Consider the following 13,340-nt stretch of genomic DNA (forward strand, 5'->3'; position numbering starts at 1 on the left):
CCCATGATATGCTCCCAAGAGAAAGTAGTATACAGATTGCATGTACAGTGTGTTCACTTAACAAAGAAACCATCAGACAACTTGCCTGTGTAAAGAAATGCCACCAAAATGTGAATAGCAGTAGTGAAGTTGTGGGTAATTTTTTCTTCCTTCTATTTCTGAATTTGTCAAATTTGCCTTCATGGAAAAAACCCGCATGTTTATTTAAGACAGCCACCCCAGAATAGATAAGATGAAGCATGGGTCTAATATAATAATAGAGGAAAACCCTTCAGGCATCAGGGTAGTGGAGAAGAGTCTCGGGAGCCCATGCTCCTCTCCTCCTCCAAGAGTGTAGTTACCCACCTTAGGGTTTTCTGGGGCCCTGCCTAGCCTCAATCAACCTGTGCCCATCTTTGAGCACTCCCTGTGGGTACCAGTCTGGGCTGGGCCCTGAGGCTGCATTCCTGGGGACAGGGACTGACTGTCTTGTTCATCTTTGTGCCCCCAAGGCCAAAAGCAATGCCATGTATGTGGTAAGAACACAGTAAGGGTTGAATAGAGAGAATCTCCGAGGTTGTTATTTATGACTTATGACTTGACTTTGAGACTTGCCTTGCCTGCCACGCCTCTGGGACCAGATGGTACTGGAATTCACAGGATCATTAGTGCACCACTGTGGAAGGAGGCATCTGGGGGACTCAGTTCTCCTAAACCAGCCTCATCATTATTCCCCACATTCTCATTGTTCTGCCATTTTCTCTGGTTAGGAACTTCTCAGATGGTGCAAAGATCTCCATTAGCTCAAAGACCCTTATATTGTGCGGTTTGAATACATGATATTCAATTTTACATTTTCCAATAGCTATTGTAATTAATTTATCCTGACAGGGATTACTGACAAGAATCTGGCTATGTTGTGGGCCCAACTACATCCCCTAAAACTCTGCAGTGCAACCCTGCAAGGCCCTTCTGATCCAGCTCTTTCCTGGCCCCGGGCTCCTACCCCAGGGCTCCCTCCCTCCTCTTTGCTCCAGCTGCATCATGTTACCCGCCCAAATGGGCCCCGTGTTTTGGGCTCTATTCCCAGCCTTTTTTCATGCTATTCCCCTGCCAGGTGTGCCCACCCCTCGGCCCATCTGCCAAACACCCACCTCTCTTTCAAGGCTCCTTCAAGGCTCCTTTACAAAGTCTTTCTTGACTTCTATCCATGGGTAATGCTGACCTCTCCCTAAGAATACTACCATCTCTAGAACATTTCTTGCACTTATCCAATATTCAGATATATTTAGTAGGCACTGGATATGGAGCTAGGTGCTTGATATACATTCTCTCGAATTCTGGCAGCAACCATGTGAGGAGGCATTGTTGTTCCCATTTGCTGATGAGGACACTGGGTCTCAGAGAAGTGAAGCACTGGTCCAGGCTCTCACAGATGTTAATGATAGAGCCACAGTGGACACTGGGTCTGTGTGATTCCAACCCTCAGTCAAGTTTTGCCATATTGAACTGGATTACTCAGCCACGTGGTGGTTACTACAGGTGGTGGAGGCTGTGCATTCTCAGTCATCCCCTGATAGGCAGGCTTGGAGTAGCAGTCTGGTTGGAAAGGGAGCATTAAGGGATGGTCTGAAGTTGCATTTGGGCAACCTTCATACTGCTTTTTCTGGACTGCGTGTTTACATAAGGCAGTTTTACAATAGCATGGTGGAGATTATGGGGTGCTGAAACCCCTTGCCTGACCACTGTGCATGGACTCAGGGAAAAGTTAGGGGGAGAGGGCTAGGTCAGGGAAGCAGAGGGCAGAAATGCAGTTGTAGGAAGTCATGGGTCCATGTCAGGATGACCACTCACTCACTTCACCCACACTGAGTCGGACCGAAAAGGCCATTCCATCAGGAGTAGATGTCGTCATGCAGCACCCTGAGGAATTTCTAGTCCAAAGGGATGTGTGAAAGGAGAAATTTGGGGGGCATTCATAATAAAGAGCCATTTAAAAAACTCTCATTAAATAGCATTCCCATGCTTCTGAGAAGGGAGTAATTTTTTTTTCTAGAAATAGGAAAGAAAAAATTAATTGGGAAGAGCAAGAAACAATCACTATTAACAATAGTAAAATCATGGCATTTGAATGTAACATTTTCAACTTTTTCAAAGAACTATCATAGATCATCATCTCATTTGGTTCTCACTTCCATTAAGTGAGGTGTTGGGAGAGCCTCTTACCCCTAATCCACAGGGAGTAAAAAGCTCTCAGTGTTGAAAACTGGGAGGAATGATCAAGCTTTAATGGGTCTTGTGGGGCAAGGCCTCCGGTGCTCATCGTGGAAACCGAAGTTATTCAGCTGTCGCGGGCGGGGAGAGGGATTGGGTAGGTCCTTATTGACTGGAAGTGAGTTGAGCCTTAGGTTCTGGTAGACAGAAGCTGTCACTGTGAGAAGGCAGGTGAGCTGTTATTACCTTTACTTCCCTTGGTAGTATTTGTTTGGGTTGGCAAAGACATTCTCAAAACTCCTCCAATGACGTCACCAATAGTGCCAAGCAATATCCTTGCGCACCCTCTGGGTTGACCAATCAGGGATGAGTAACTTGCTTGTTGACGTTGATCCATGATGCCTCGATCCTCATCTCTTCTTTTCAGCTTTAATTACTGTCTTCTTTTAGGATAGCAATAGTTGTAGATGCTATTGCACAAGAAAGCATTGATTCTATTATCAGTTTCCTGTCTTCATCCTTTTATTATTGAATCTGGTTTTGAATAGGTCATGGCATATATAGTAAATAAATCACAGCATATTAAGCTTTAAGGTCATTGTTTTCACTGGCATCAATGTCATCATCATTTTTCAGCCCATTTTGATTCAATTCAATGCAATTCAGTAGGTTTTTGAGCTCCTATTCGTTCAAAGCATTGTGTTGGGCACTGAGGATACAGCAGTGTGTCTTTAAATATGGCTCCTATTGGGTGCCTGGGTGGCTCAGTTGGTTAAGCCACTGCCTTCGGCTCAGGTCGTGATCCTGGAGTCCTGGGATCGAGTCCCGCATCGGGCTCCCTGCTCAGCGGGGGTCTGCTTCTCTCTCTGACCCTCCCCCTTCTCATGCTCTCTCTCTCTCTCATTCTCTCTCTCAAATAAATAAATAAAATCTTTAAAAAAAATATGGCTCCTATTCTCGTGAGGCTGACAGTCTAGTGAGAAGACAGTAGAGAAGTAATCATATGCCATTAGGATAATTACCAAAGGATGCTATAGGATAGTGTAATAAGAAGACTCAACCTAATCTTGTTGGGTAAGGTAGGGAATGGACACAAGGAAGGAAGAAGGGGAAGTAAGATTCCAGCTGAGGATGGAAGGATGAATTTGCGCAGGGATGGGGGTTGGACGGTGATGCAGATGGGCATAAGAAACAAAGAGCACTTCAGTGGAGAATACAGCAGGGTCAAGATCTAGAGAGCTTGGCATATCTGTAAGGAAGTCCAGGTGTTTCGTATCACAAGGGGGAGAGTCATAAGAGATGACCTAGGAAAGCCTAGCCAGAGCTATGCTATGGATTTGGGAATTTATCCCAAGGGATTGGGAAGGCTGGATTAAGTGGTTGGAATGTGTTCTACTAAGCAGGTAGTAGGTGATCATTATGATGATGGGGATGAGGATGATAGTAATAGCAACCACTTATGTTGTGCTTACTGCGCCAGTCATTGTTCTAAGCACCTTACAAATATTAATTAATTTACATAAAGACCCATTCTAATCCACTCCTATTTTCCAGTACCAGGAGGCAAGATCAAGCCAAAGTCTATAAGAGAAACCCAAGAATCAGGTTCTGGGAAGACTGGAGAACGGAGATTATACCTTGTGGGGTGTTCTGGAGCTAAGTTCTCAGGGTCTGGCAGAGAAGGACCTGAAGGAGGGCAGGTTGGGGATAATCCAAGAGGGCCAGGTGACTGGCACAGACAGCTTTGGGATTTCTCAGCTCAGCTGAAATGGCAGGAGGCGCATCACACTGAGAGCTCAGTATGCTAAGCTGATCTGTTTCTTGTCTTTGGTGTGAACTGCAGCAGATGACGGAGGTAACCCAGATACTCCTGTATCAGGTCTGTGGACAGTAGAATGCAAATGCTAGACCAGGACATGAGTAAGAAGGAGGGTTTCTATGTCGTGGTCAGAGTCTGAAGTTTAACTGGTACTGACACTGATTGGCTAGTCATCTGTAAACTGACAACCTGGGTCACGTCCTCCACGTGCCCATTTCAGTAATTGGGACTGGGGCACAGGCTTCCATACCACAGATGGTATAATGAAAAGTACGCTGGCCCACAGTCTGAGAGGTTGGCCGCTAGTGCCAGCTTTGCTATCTTCTAGCCATGTGAGCTGCTGCCAACCACTCGCCCTGCCCAAGTCTCAGTTTTCTCATCTGTGAAAAGGGCTTTATGGAATTGTTATGAAATGCAAACTTATGCGCATGAGCATCCCTCCTGTGGTGACATAACTCTATATCAGGGCTGTGCTCCAAACCAACATAAAACTGAACCAGAACATCAACTTCATAATTGAGTGTAATTTGGGGAATGTAGTTGGCAGATAGATATCTGTGTGTGCTTTTAGGGCATTCTTGCCCCAGGAAAGGGACCAGAGAATGCAAATGAGGATCTGAGGGTTACATATCGCCAGGTGGGTGGCGTGGCAGGCTCTTTGCAGAGTGGACAACTCTGACAGTTACTGCTTCTGCTGGCCATAATCCTTTCCCTCTCTCCCACCTGACTTTGCGGGGACCAGCTATCCTCTAGGCAGATGATCATGAGTAAGTTCTAGACTACTAAAATTTCAAGAAGGGTAGAGTCATATGGGCTGGAGTGGTCAGAGAAAGCTTTAAGCAGATCCAGGAACTTGAGCTAGACATTGAAAAGTAAACGGAATTAGGACAGTCAGGGAGAAGGAAACGCATTTCAAGTGGAGGGATCAGCAAGAGCAAAGGCTCAGAGGCATAAAGAGATGTGGGGCTGTGATGAGACTCAGACCAGGTGGCAAGGTGTTTGCAGGAGATGGTGAGAGATAATCAACAAATCAAATCAACTACAATCCAGAGTTTGGATTATATGTCTGATACCTTGCCAATCAATTTAATGCTAGCCTGTCTTCCTTCATCACCCATTTTATGAACCAACATCCATCACTCATTGTCAGAAAGTTCTTGCTTATGTTTAACCTAAGTCCACACTGCTAATATGAGGTTGTTTTTCTGGGTTTGGTCTTCAGAAGAGGTAAATGAAACACTTTATGGAAAGTCCCACCATGGAAAATATCCTCATCTTGACTCCAAATGTCTCTGTGGAAAGCTTTTGCCATTTGAAATGGCCCAAGTAACCTGAGCAGCAGGATCCTGCCTCTGGTGAGGGGCTCTGCCTGCTCTCAGGCTTCTGGTTATTTCCTCTTTGTCTTTGTTTGTTTGTTTGTTTTTAACTTTTTTATTATTATGTTAATCACCATACATTACATCATTAGTTTTTGATGTAGTGTTCCATGATTCATTGTTTGTGCATAACACCCAGTTCTCCATGCAGAATGTGCCCTCTTTAATACCCTTCACTAGGGGCGCCTGGGTGTCTCAGTCATTAAGCATCTGCCTTCGGCTCAGGTCGATCCCAGGGTCCTGGGATCAAGCCCCGCATCGGGCTCCCTGCTTGGTGGGAAGGCTGCTTCTCCCTCTCCCACTCCCCCTGCTTGTGTTCTCTCTCTCGCTGTGTCTCTCTCTGTCAAATAAATAAATAAAATCTTTAAAAAAAAAAATACCCAACACCAGGCTAACCCATCCTCCCACCCCCCTCCCCTCTAGAACCCTCAGTTAGTTTTTCAGAGTCCATAGTCTCTCATGGTTCGTCTACCCCTCCGATTTCTCCCCCTTCATTCTTCCCCTCCTACTATCTTTTTTTTTTTCCTTAACATATATTGCATTATTTGTTTCAGAGGTACAGATCTGTGATTCAACAGTCTTGCACAATTCACAGCGCTCACCATAGCACATACCCTCCCCAGTGTCTATCACCCAGTCACCCCATCCCTCCCACCCCACCCCCCACTCCAGCAACCCTCAGTTTGTTTCCTGAGATTAAGAATTCCTCATATCAGTGAGGTCATATGATACATGTCTTTCTCTGATTGACTTATTTCACTCAGCATAACACCCTCCAGACCATCCACATCGTTGCAAATGGCAAGATCTCATTCCTTTTTGATGGCTGCATAATATTCCATTGTATATATATACCACATCTTCTTTATCCATTCATCTGTCCATGGGCATCTTGGCTCTTTCCACAGTTTGGCTATTGTGGACATTGCTGCTGTAAATGTCGGGGTGCATGTACCCCTTCAGATCCCTACTTTTGTATCTTTGGGGTAAATATCCAGTAGTGCAATTGCTGGATCATATGGTAGCTCTATTTTCAACTTTTTGAGGAACCTCCATACAGTTTTCCAGAGTGGCTGCACCAGCTTGCATTCCCACCAACAGTGTAGGAGGGTTCCCCTTTCTCCGCATCCCCGCCAACATCTGTCACTTCCTGACTTGTTAATTTTAGCCATTCTGACTGGTGTGAGGTGGTATCTCATTGAGGTTTTGATTTGGATTTCCCTGATGCCAAGAGATGTTGAGCACTTTTTCATGTGTCTGTTGGCCATTTGGATGTCTTCTTTGGAAACATGTCTGTTCATGTCTTCTGCCCATTTCTTGATTAGATTATTTGTTCTTTGGGTGTTGAGTTTAATACGTTCTTCATAGATTTTGGATACTAGCCCTTTATCTGATATAACATTTGCAAATATCTTCTCCCATTCTGTTGGTTGTCTTTTGGTTTTGTTAACTGTTTCTTTTGCTGTGCAAAAGCTTTTTATCTTGATGAAGTCCCAATAGTTCATTTTTGCCCTTGCTTCCCTTGCCTTTGGCGATGTTTCTAGGAAGAAGTTGCTGCGGCTGAGGTCGAAGAGGTTGCTGCCTGTGTTCTCCTTTAGGATTTTGATGGACTCCTGTCTCACATTGAGGTCTTTCAACCATTTGGAGTCTATTTTTGTGTGTGGTGTAAGGAAATGGTCCAGTTTCATTCTTCTGCATGTGGCTGTCCAATTTTCCCAACACCATTTGTTGAAGAGACTGTCTTTGTTCCATTGGACATTCTTTCCTGCTTTGTCGAAGATGAGTTGACCATAGAGTTGAGGGTCCATTTCTGGGCTCTCTATTCTGTTCCATTGATCTATGTGTCTGTTTTTGTGCCAGTACCATACTGTCTTGATGGTGACAGCTTTGTAATAGCGCCGGAAGTCCGGAATTGTGATGCCGCCAGCTTTGCTTTTCTTTTTCAACATTCCTCTGGCTATTCAGGGTCTTTTCTGGTTCCATACAAATTTTAGGATTATTTGTTCCATTTCTTTGAAAAAAGTGGATGGTATTTTGATGGGGATTGCATTGAATGTGTAGATTGCTCTAGGTAGCATTGACATCTTCACAATATTTGTTCTTCCAATCCATGAGCATGGAACGTTTTTCCATTTCTTTGTGTCTTCCTTAATTTGTTTCATGAGTATTTTATAGTTTTTTGAGTACAGATCCTTTGCCTCTTTGATTAGATTTATTCCTAGGTATCTTATAGTTTTGGGTGCAATTATAAATGGGATCGACTCCTTAATTTCTCTTTCTTCTGTCTTGTTGTTGGTGTATAGGAATGCCACTGATTTCTGTGCATTGATTTTATATCCTGCCACTTTACTGAATTCCTGTATGAGTTCTAGCAGTTTTGGGGTGGAGTCTTTTGGGTTTTCCACATAAAGTATCATATCATCTGCAAAGAGTGAGAGTTTGACTTCTTCTTTGCCGATTTGGATGCCTTTGATTCTTTTTGTTGTCTGATTGCTGTGGCTAGGACTTCTAATACTATGTTGAATAGCAGTGGTGATAGTGGATATCCCTGCCGCGTTCCTGACCTTAGGGGGAAAGCTCTCAGTTTTTCCCCATTGAGAATGATATTTGCTGTAGGTTTTTCATAGATGGCTTTTATGATATTGAGGTATGTACCCTCTATCCCTATCCTCTGAAGAGTTTTGATCAAGAGCGGATGCTGTACTTTGTCAAATGCTTTTTCTGCATCTATTGAGAGGATCATATGATTCTTGTTCTTTCTTTTGTTAATGTATTGTATCACGTTGATTGATTTGCGGATGTTGAACCAACCTTGCAGCCCAGGGATAAATCCCACTTGGTCGTGGTGAATAATCCTTTTAATGTACTGTTGGATCCTATTGGCTAGTATTTTGGTGAGAATTTTTGTATCCATGTTCATCAAGGATATTGGTCTATAATTCTCCTTTTTGATGGGGTCTTTGTCTGGTTTTGGGATCAAGGTAATGGTGGCCTCATAAAACGAGTTTGGAAGCTTTCCTTCCATTTCTATTTTTTGGAACAGTTTCAGAAGAATAGGTATTAATTCTTCTTGAAATGTTTGGTAGAATTCCCCTGGGAAGCCACCTGGCCCTGGGCTTTTGTTTGTTGGGAGATTTTTGATGACTGCTTCAATTTCCTTAGTGGTTATAGGTCTGTTCGGGTTTTCTATTTCATCCTGGTTCAGTTTTGGTAGTTGATACATCTCTAGGAATGCATCCATTTCTTCCAGGTTATCTAATTTGCTGGCATAGAGTTGCTCATAATATGTTCTTAGAATTGTTTGTATTTCTTTGGTGTTGGTTGTGATCTCTCCTCGTTCATTCATGATTTTGTTGATTTGGGTCATTTCTCTTTTCTTTTTGATAAGTCAGGCCAGGGGTTTATCAATCTTGTTAATTCTTTCAAAGAACCAGCTCCTAGTTTCGTTGATCTGTTCTACTGTTCTTTTGGTTTCTATTTCATTGATTTCTGCTCTGATCTTTATTATTTCTCTTCTCCTGCTGGGTTTAGGCTTTATTTGCTGTTCTTTCTCCAGCTCCTTTAGGTGGAGGGTTAGGTTGTGTATTTGAGACCTTTCTTGTTTCTTGAGAAAGGCTTGTATTGCTATATACTTTCCTCTTAGGACTGCCTTTGCTGCATCCCAAAGATTTTGGACAGTTGTGTTTTCATTTTCATTTATTTCCATGAATTTTTAAAAATTCTTCTTCATTTTCTTGGTTGACCCATTCATTCTTCAGTAGGATGCTCTTTATCCTCAATGTATTTGAGTTCTTTCCAACTTTCCTCTTGTGATTGAGTTCTAGTTTCAAAGCATTGTGTTATGAAAATATGCAGGGAATGATCCCAATCTTTTGGTACCAGTTGAGACCTGATTTGTGACCTAGGATGTGATCTATTCTGGAGAATGTTCCATGGACACTGGAGAAAAATGTGTATTCTGTTGCTTTGGGATGGAATGTTCTGTATATATCTGTGAAGTCCATTTGGTCCAGTGTGTCATTTAAAGTCTTTATTTCCTTGTTGATCTTTTGCTTAGATGATCTGTCCATTTCAGTGAGGGGGATGTTAAAGTCCCCCACTATTATTGCATTGTTGTCAATGTGTTTCTTTGCTTTTGTTATTAATTGCCTCTTATAATTGGCCGCTCCCATGTTAGGGGCATAGATATTTACAATTGTTAGATCTTGTTGGATAGACCCTTTAAGTAGGATATAGTGTCCTTCCTCATCTCTTATTACAGTCTTTGGTTTAAAATCTAATTTGTCTGATATAAGGATTGCCACCCCAGCTTTCTTTTGGTGTCCATTAGCATGGTAAATGGTTTTCCACCCCCTCACTTTCAATCTGGGGGTGTCTTTGGTTCTAAAATGAGTCTCTTGCAGACAGCATATCGATGGGTCTTGTTTTTTTATCCAATCTGATAGCCTGTGTCTTTTGATTGGGGCATTTAGCCCATTTACATTCAGGGTAACTATTGAAAGATAGGAATTTAGTGCCATTGTATTGCCTGTAAGGTGACTGTTACTGTATATTGTCTGTGTTCCTTTCTGGTCTATATTGCTTTTAGGCTCTCTCTTTGCTTAGAGGACCCCTTTCAAGATTTCCTGTAGGGCTGGTTTTGTGTTTGCAAATTCCTTTAGTTTTTGTTTGTCCTGGAAGCTTTTTATTTCTCCTATTTTCAATGACAGCCTAGCTGGATATAGTATTCTTGGCTGCATATTTTTCTCATTTAGTGCTCTGAATATATCCTGCCAGTCCTTTCTGGCCTGCCAGGTGTCTGTGGATAGGTCTGTTGCCAATCTAATGTTTCTACCATTGTAGGTTACATATCTCTTCTCGCGAGCTGCTTTCAGGATTTTCTCTTTGTCTATGAGACTCGTAAGTTTTACTATTAGATGTCGGGGTGTTGACCTATTTTTATTGATTTTGAGAGGGGTTCTCTGTGCCTTCTGGATTTTGATGCCTGTTTCCTTCCCCAAATTAGGGAAGTTCTCTGCTATAATTTGCTCCAATATACCTTCTGCCCCTCTCTCTCTTTCTTCTTCTTCTGGGATCCCAATTATTCTAATGTTGTTTCATCTTATGGTATCGCTTATCTCTCGAATTCTGCCCTTGTGATCCAGTAGTTGTTTATCTCTCTTTTTCTCAGCTTCTTTATTTTCCATCATTTGGTCTTCTATATCACTGATTCTCTCTTCTGCCTCATTTATCCTAGCAGTTAGTGCCCCCATTTTTTATTGCACCTCATTAATAGCCTTTTTGATTTTGACTTGGTTAGATTTTAGTTCTTTTATTTCTCCAGAAAGGGTTTCTCTAATAACTTCCATGCTTTTTTCCAGCCCAGCTAGTATCTTTTTTTTTTTAAGATTTTATTTATTTATTTGAGAGAGAGAGTGAGAGAGAGAGAGCACAAGAGGGGGGAGCCGGAGAGAGAGAAGCAGACTCCCCGCCAAGCAGGGAGCCCGATGCAGGACTCAATCCCGGGACTCCAGGATCATGACCTGAGCTGAAGGCAGTCGCTTAACCAACTGAGCCACCCAGGCGCCCCCAGCTAGTATCTTTAAAGTTATGATTCTGAACTCTAGATCCGACATTGTACTAATGTCCATATTGAGTAGGTCCCTGGCAGTCGGTACTACCTCTTGTTCTTTTTGTTGAGGTGATTTTTTCCATCTTGTCATTTTGTCCAGAGAAGAATTGATGAATGAGAGAACAAAATGCTAACAGGGTAACAACATTCCCAGAAAATATATTCTAAACAAATCAGAAAAGACCTGAAGCCAGGGGGAAAGGAAGGGAAAGAATGAAAAAAGAAAAAGAAAAAGATAAAAACAAACAAAAACAGAACAAAAAAAACAAAAAACAAAAAAACCCAGAATATGATCAAATATGATCAGGCTGGTGCATAGATCAGTGCCACACACTAGATTTTGGGTGTATTTTGGTCTGTTAGAAGAAGGTGCCTCCCAAAATTTTAAAGAAAGAAAAACTTATATATGTACAAAAATAAGGGTTGATATGATGAAGGGATGGAATATGATTGTAAAGATAAAAATTATAAAAAATTGTATAAAAGGAATTGATAAGAAGTTGTTTGAAAAAAGAAAGAAGAGGATTTAAGAAAAAAAAGGGAGAGAATGTGATCAGGCAGAAGAGAAGAACAAAGCCATACATGAGATTTAGGGTATATTTTGATCTGTTAGAAGAAACTGTATCTCAAAATTTTAAAGAGAGAACAACTTATATATATATGCCAAAAATACGGGTAACTACTATGAAGGGATAGAATATGACTCTAAAAATGAAAAATAAAAAAAAATTTTTTTTAAAGATTTTATTTATTTGAGAGAGAGAATGAGAGACAGAGAGCACGAGAGGGAAGCGGGTCAGAGGGAGAAGCAGACCCCCCGCTGAGCAGGGAGCCTGATGTGGGACTCGATCCTGGGACTCCAGGACCATGACCTGAGCCGAAGGCAGTCGCTCAACCAACTGAGCCACCCAGGCGCCCCAAAAATGTTTTTTAAAAAAGGGATTGATAAGATGTTGGTTGAAAAAGGGAAAAAGAAAAATTCAAAAAAATTAAAAAAGACAGTTAAAAAAAAGAAATTAACTTTGAAAGACTAAAGAATCATGGTAATAAAGCCATGGATTCTATGCGCATTATTCCCCTAGCGCTGGAGTTCTGCCGTTCTCATTGATCGGTAAACTTGGTCTTGGCTGGCTGTTCTCGCTGACCTTCTGGGGGAGGGGCCTGTTGCCATGGTTCCCAAGTGTCTTTGCTGGAGGCGGAATTGCCCTGCCTTTGCCGGTCCCGGCTAAGTAATCTGCTTGGGTTTGCTCTTGGGAGCTTTTGTTCCCTGCAAGCTTTCCGTACAGCTTTGGAGAACGAGAGTGAAAATGGTGGCCTCCCAATCTCTGCCTCAGAGGAGCCGAGAACTCACGCCCCGCTCTTCAGTGAGCCCCCAGAGAAAAGCCGTCAGTCACTCCCGTCTCCCCGGTCTCCGGCCACACTCTGTGCTCACCCGGCCTGTGACTGAGCGTTTCTATCTCTGGCACCCAACCCCCTGTGGAGTCTCCAAACCCAGCAGATCCCTGCAGTGCGCTCCTGCACCCCTCCTCCCGGGGGAGGAAGGTGAGTCTCCCCGGATCTGCCGCTTGTTGGGTCGCTGCTGGAGGAGCAGTAGCCCGACTGTGCCCGGATCACGGTTTATGGCAACCCCGAGCTGAGAGCCCACGCCTTGGCTCCGTCTCTGCAGCCGGCTTCCCCACTCCAATACCTGGGAGCTCTGCCACACTCAGGCACCCCCGGTCTTTCTGTGATCCCGAGGGTCCTGAGACCACACTGTCCCGGAGGGTTCCACCCCCCGCTTAGCCACCAGAGTGACGTCCCTCGGCGGAGCAGACTTTTAAAAGTTCCGATTTTGTGCTCCGCGGCTCTATCACTTGCCAGAAGCGGCCGATGGAGGCCCCCTCCCCCGCCGTCTATCCTCCTGAATATCACCTCGGATTCACTTCTCCGCACATCCTACCTTCCAGAAAGTGGTCGCTTTTCTGTTCAGAGAGTTGTTACTATTCTTTTCTCCGATCTCCTGTTGAGTTTGTAGGTGTTCAGAATGGTTTGATCCCTATCCAGCTGAATTCCTGAGAGGAGACAAAATCCAGGTCTCCTGCTCCTCCGCCATCTTGCCATTTGTTTTTTGTTTTTTTTTAACTAAAACAGTTGACAATTTTATTTTCACATTTCATAATGCAAATAAAATTTTTTTTCTTGTCCCACTGCTCCTCTGCCAAAACTATTCTCTCACTGATAAGGAGGGGGAGCAAGTCTTCCTTGTCCTGCTGTTAGAGAACACCCAGAGTCATAGCACCATGGTCTCCTGCGGAAGTAGAACAAATAATATAAAACGATTTAAAGAGGCTCCCCTCTCTCC

This window comes from Mirounga angustirostris, unplaced genomic scaffold (genome assembly GCF_029215605.1).
Source record: "Mirounga angustirostris isolate CCGP_5_RB_7025 unplaced genomic scaffold, mMirAng1.0.hap1 SCAF_17, whole genome shotgun sequence".
Lineage (NCBI taxonomy): Eukaryota > Metazoa > Chordata > Mammalia > Carnivora > Phocidae > Mirounga > Mirounga angustirostris.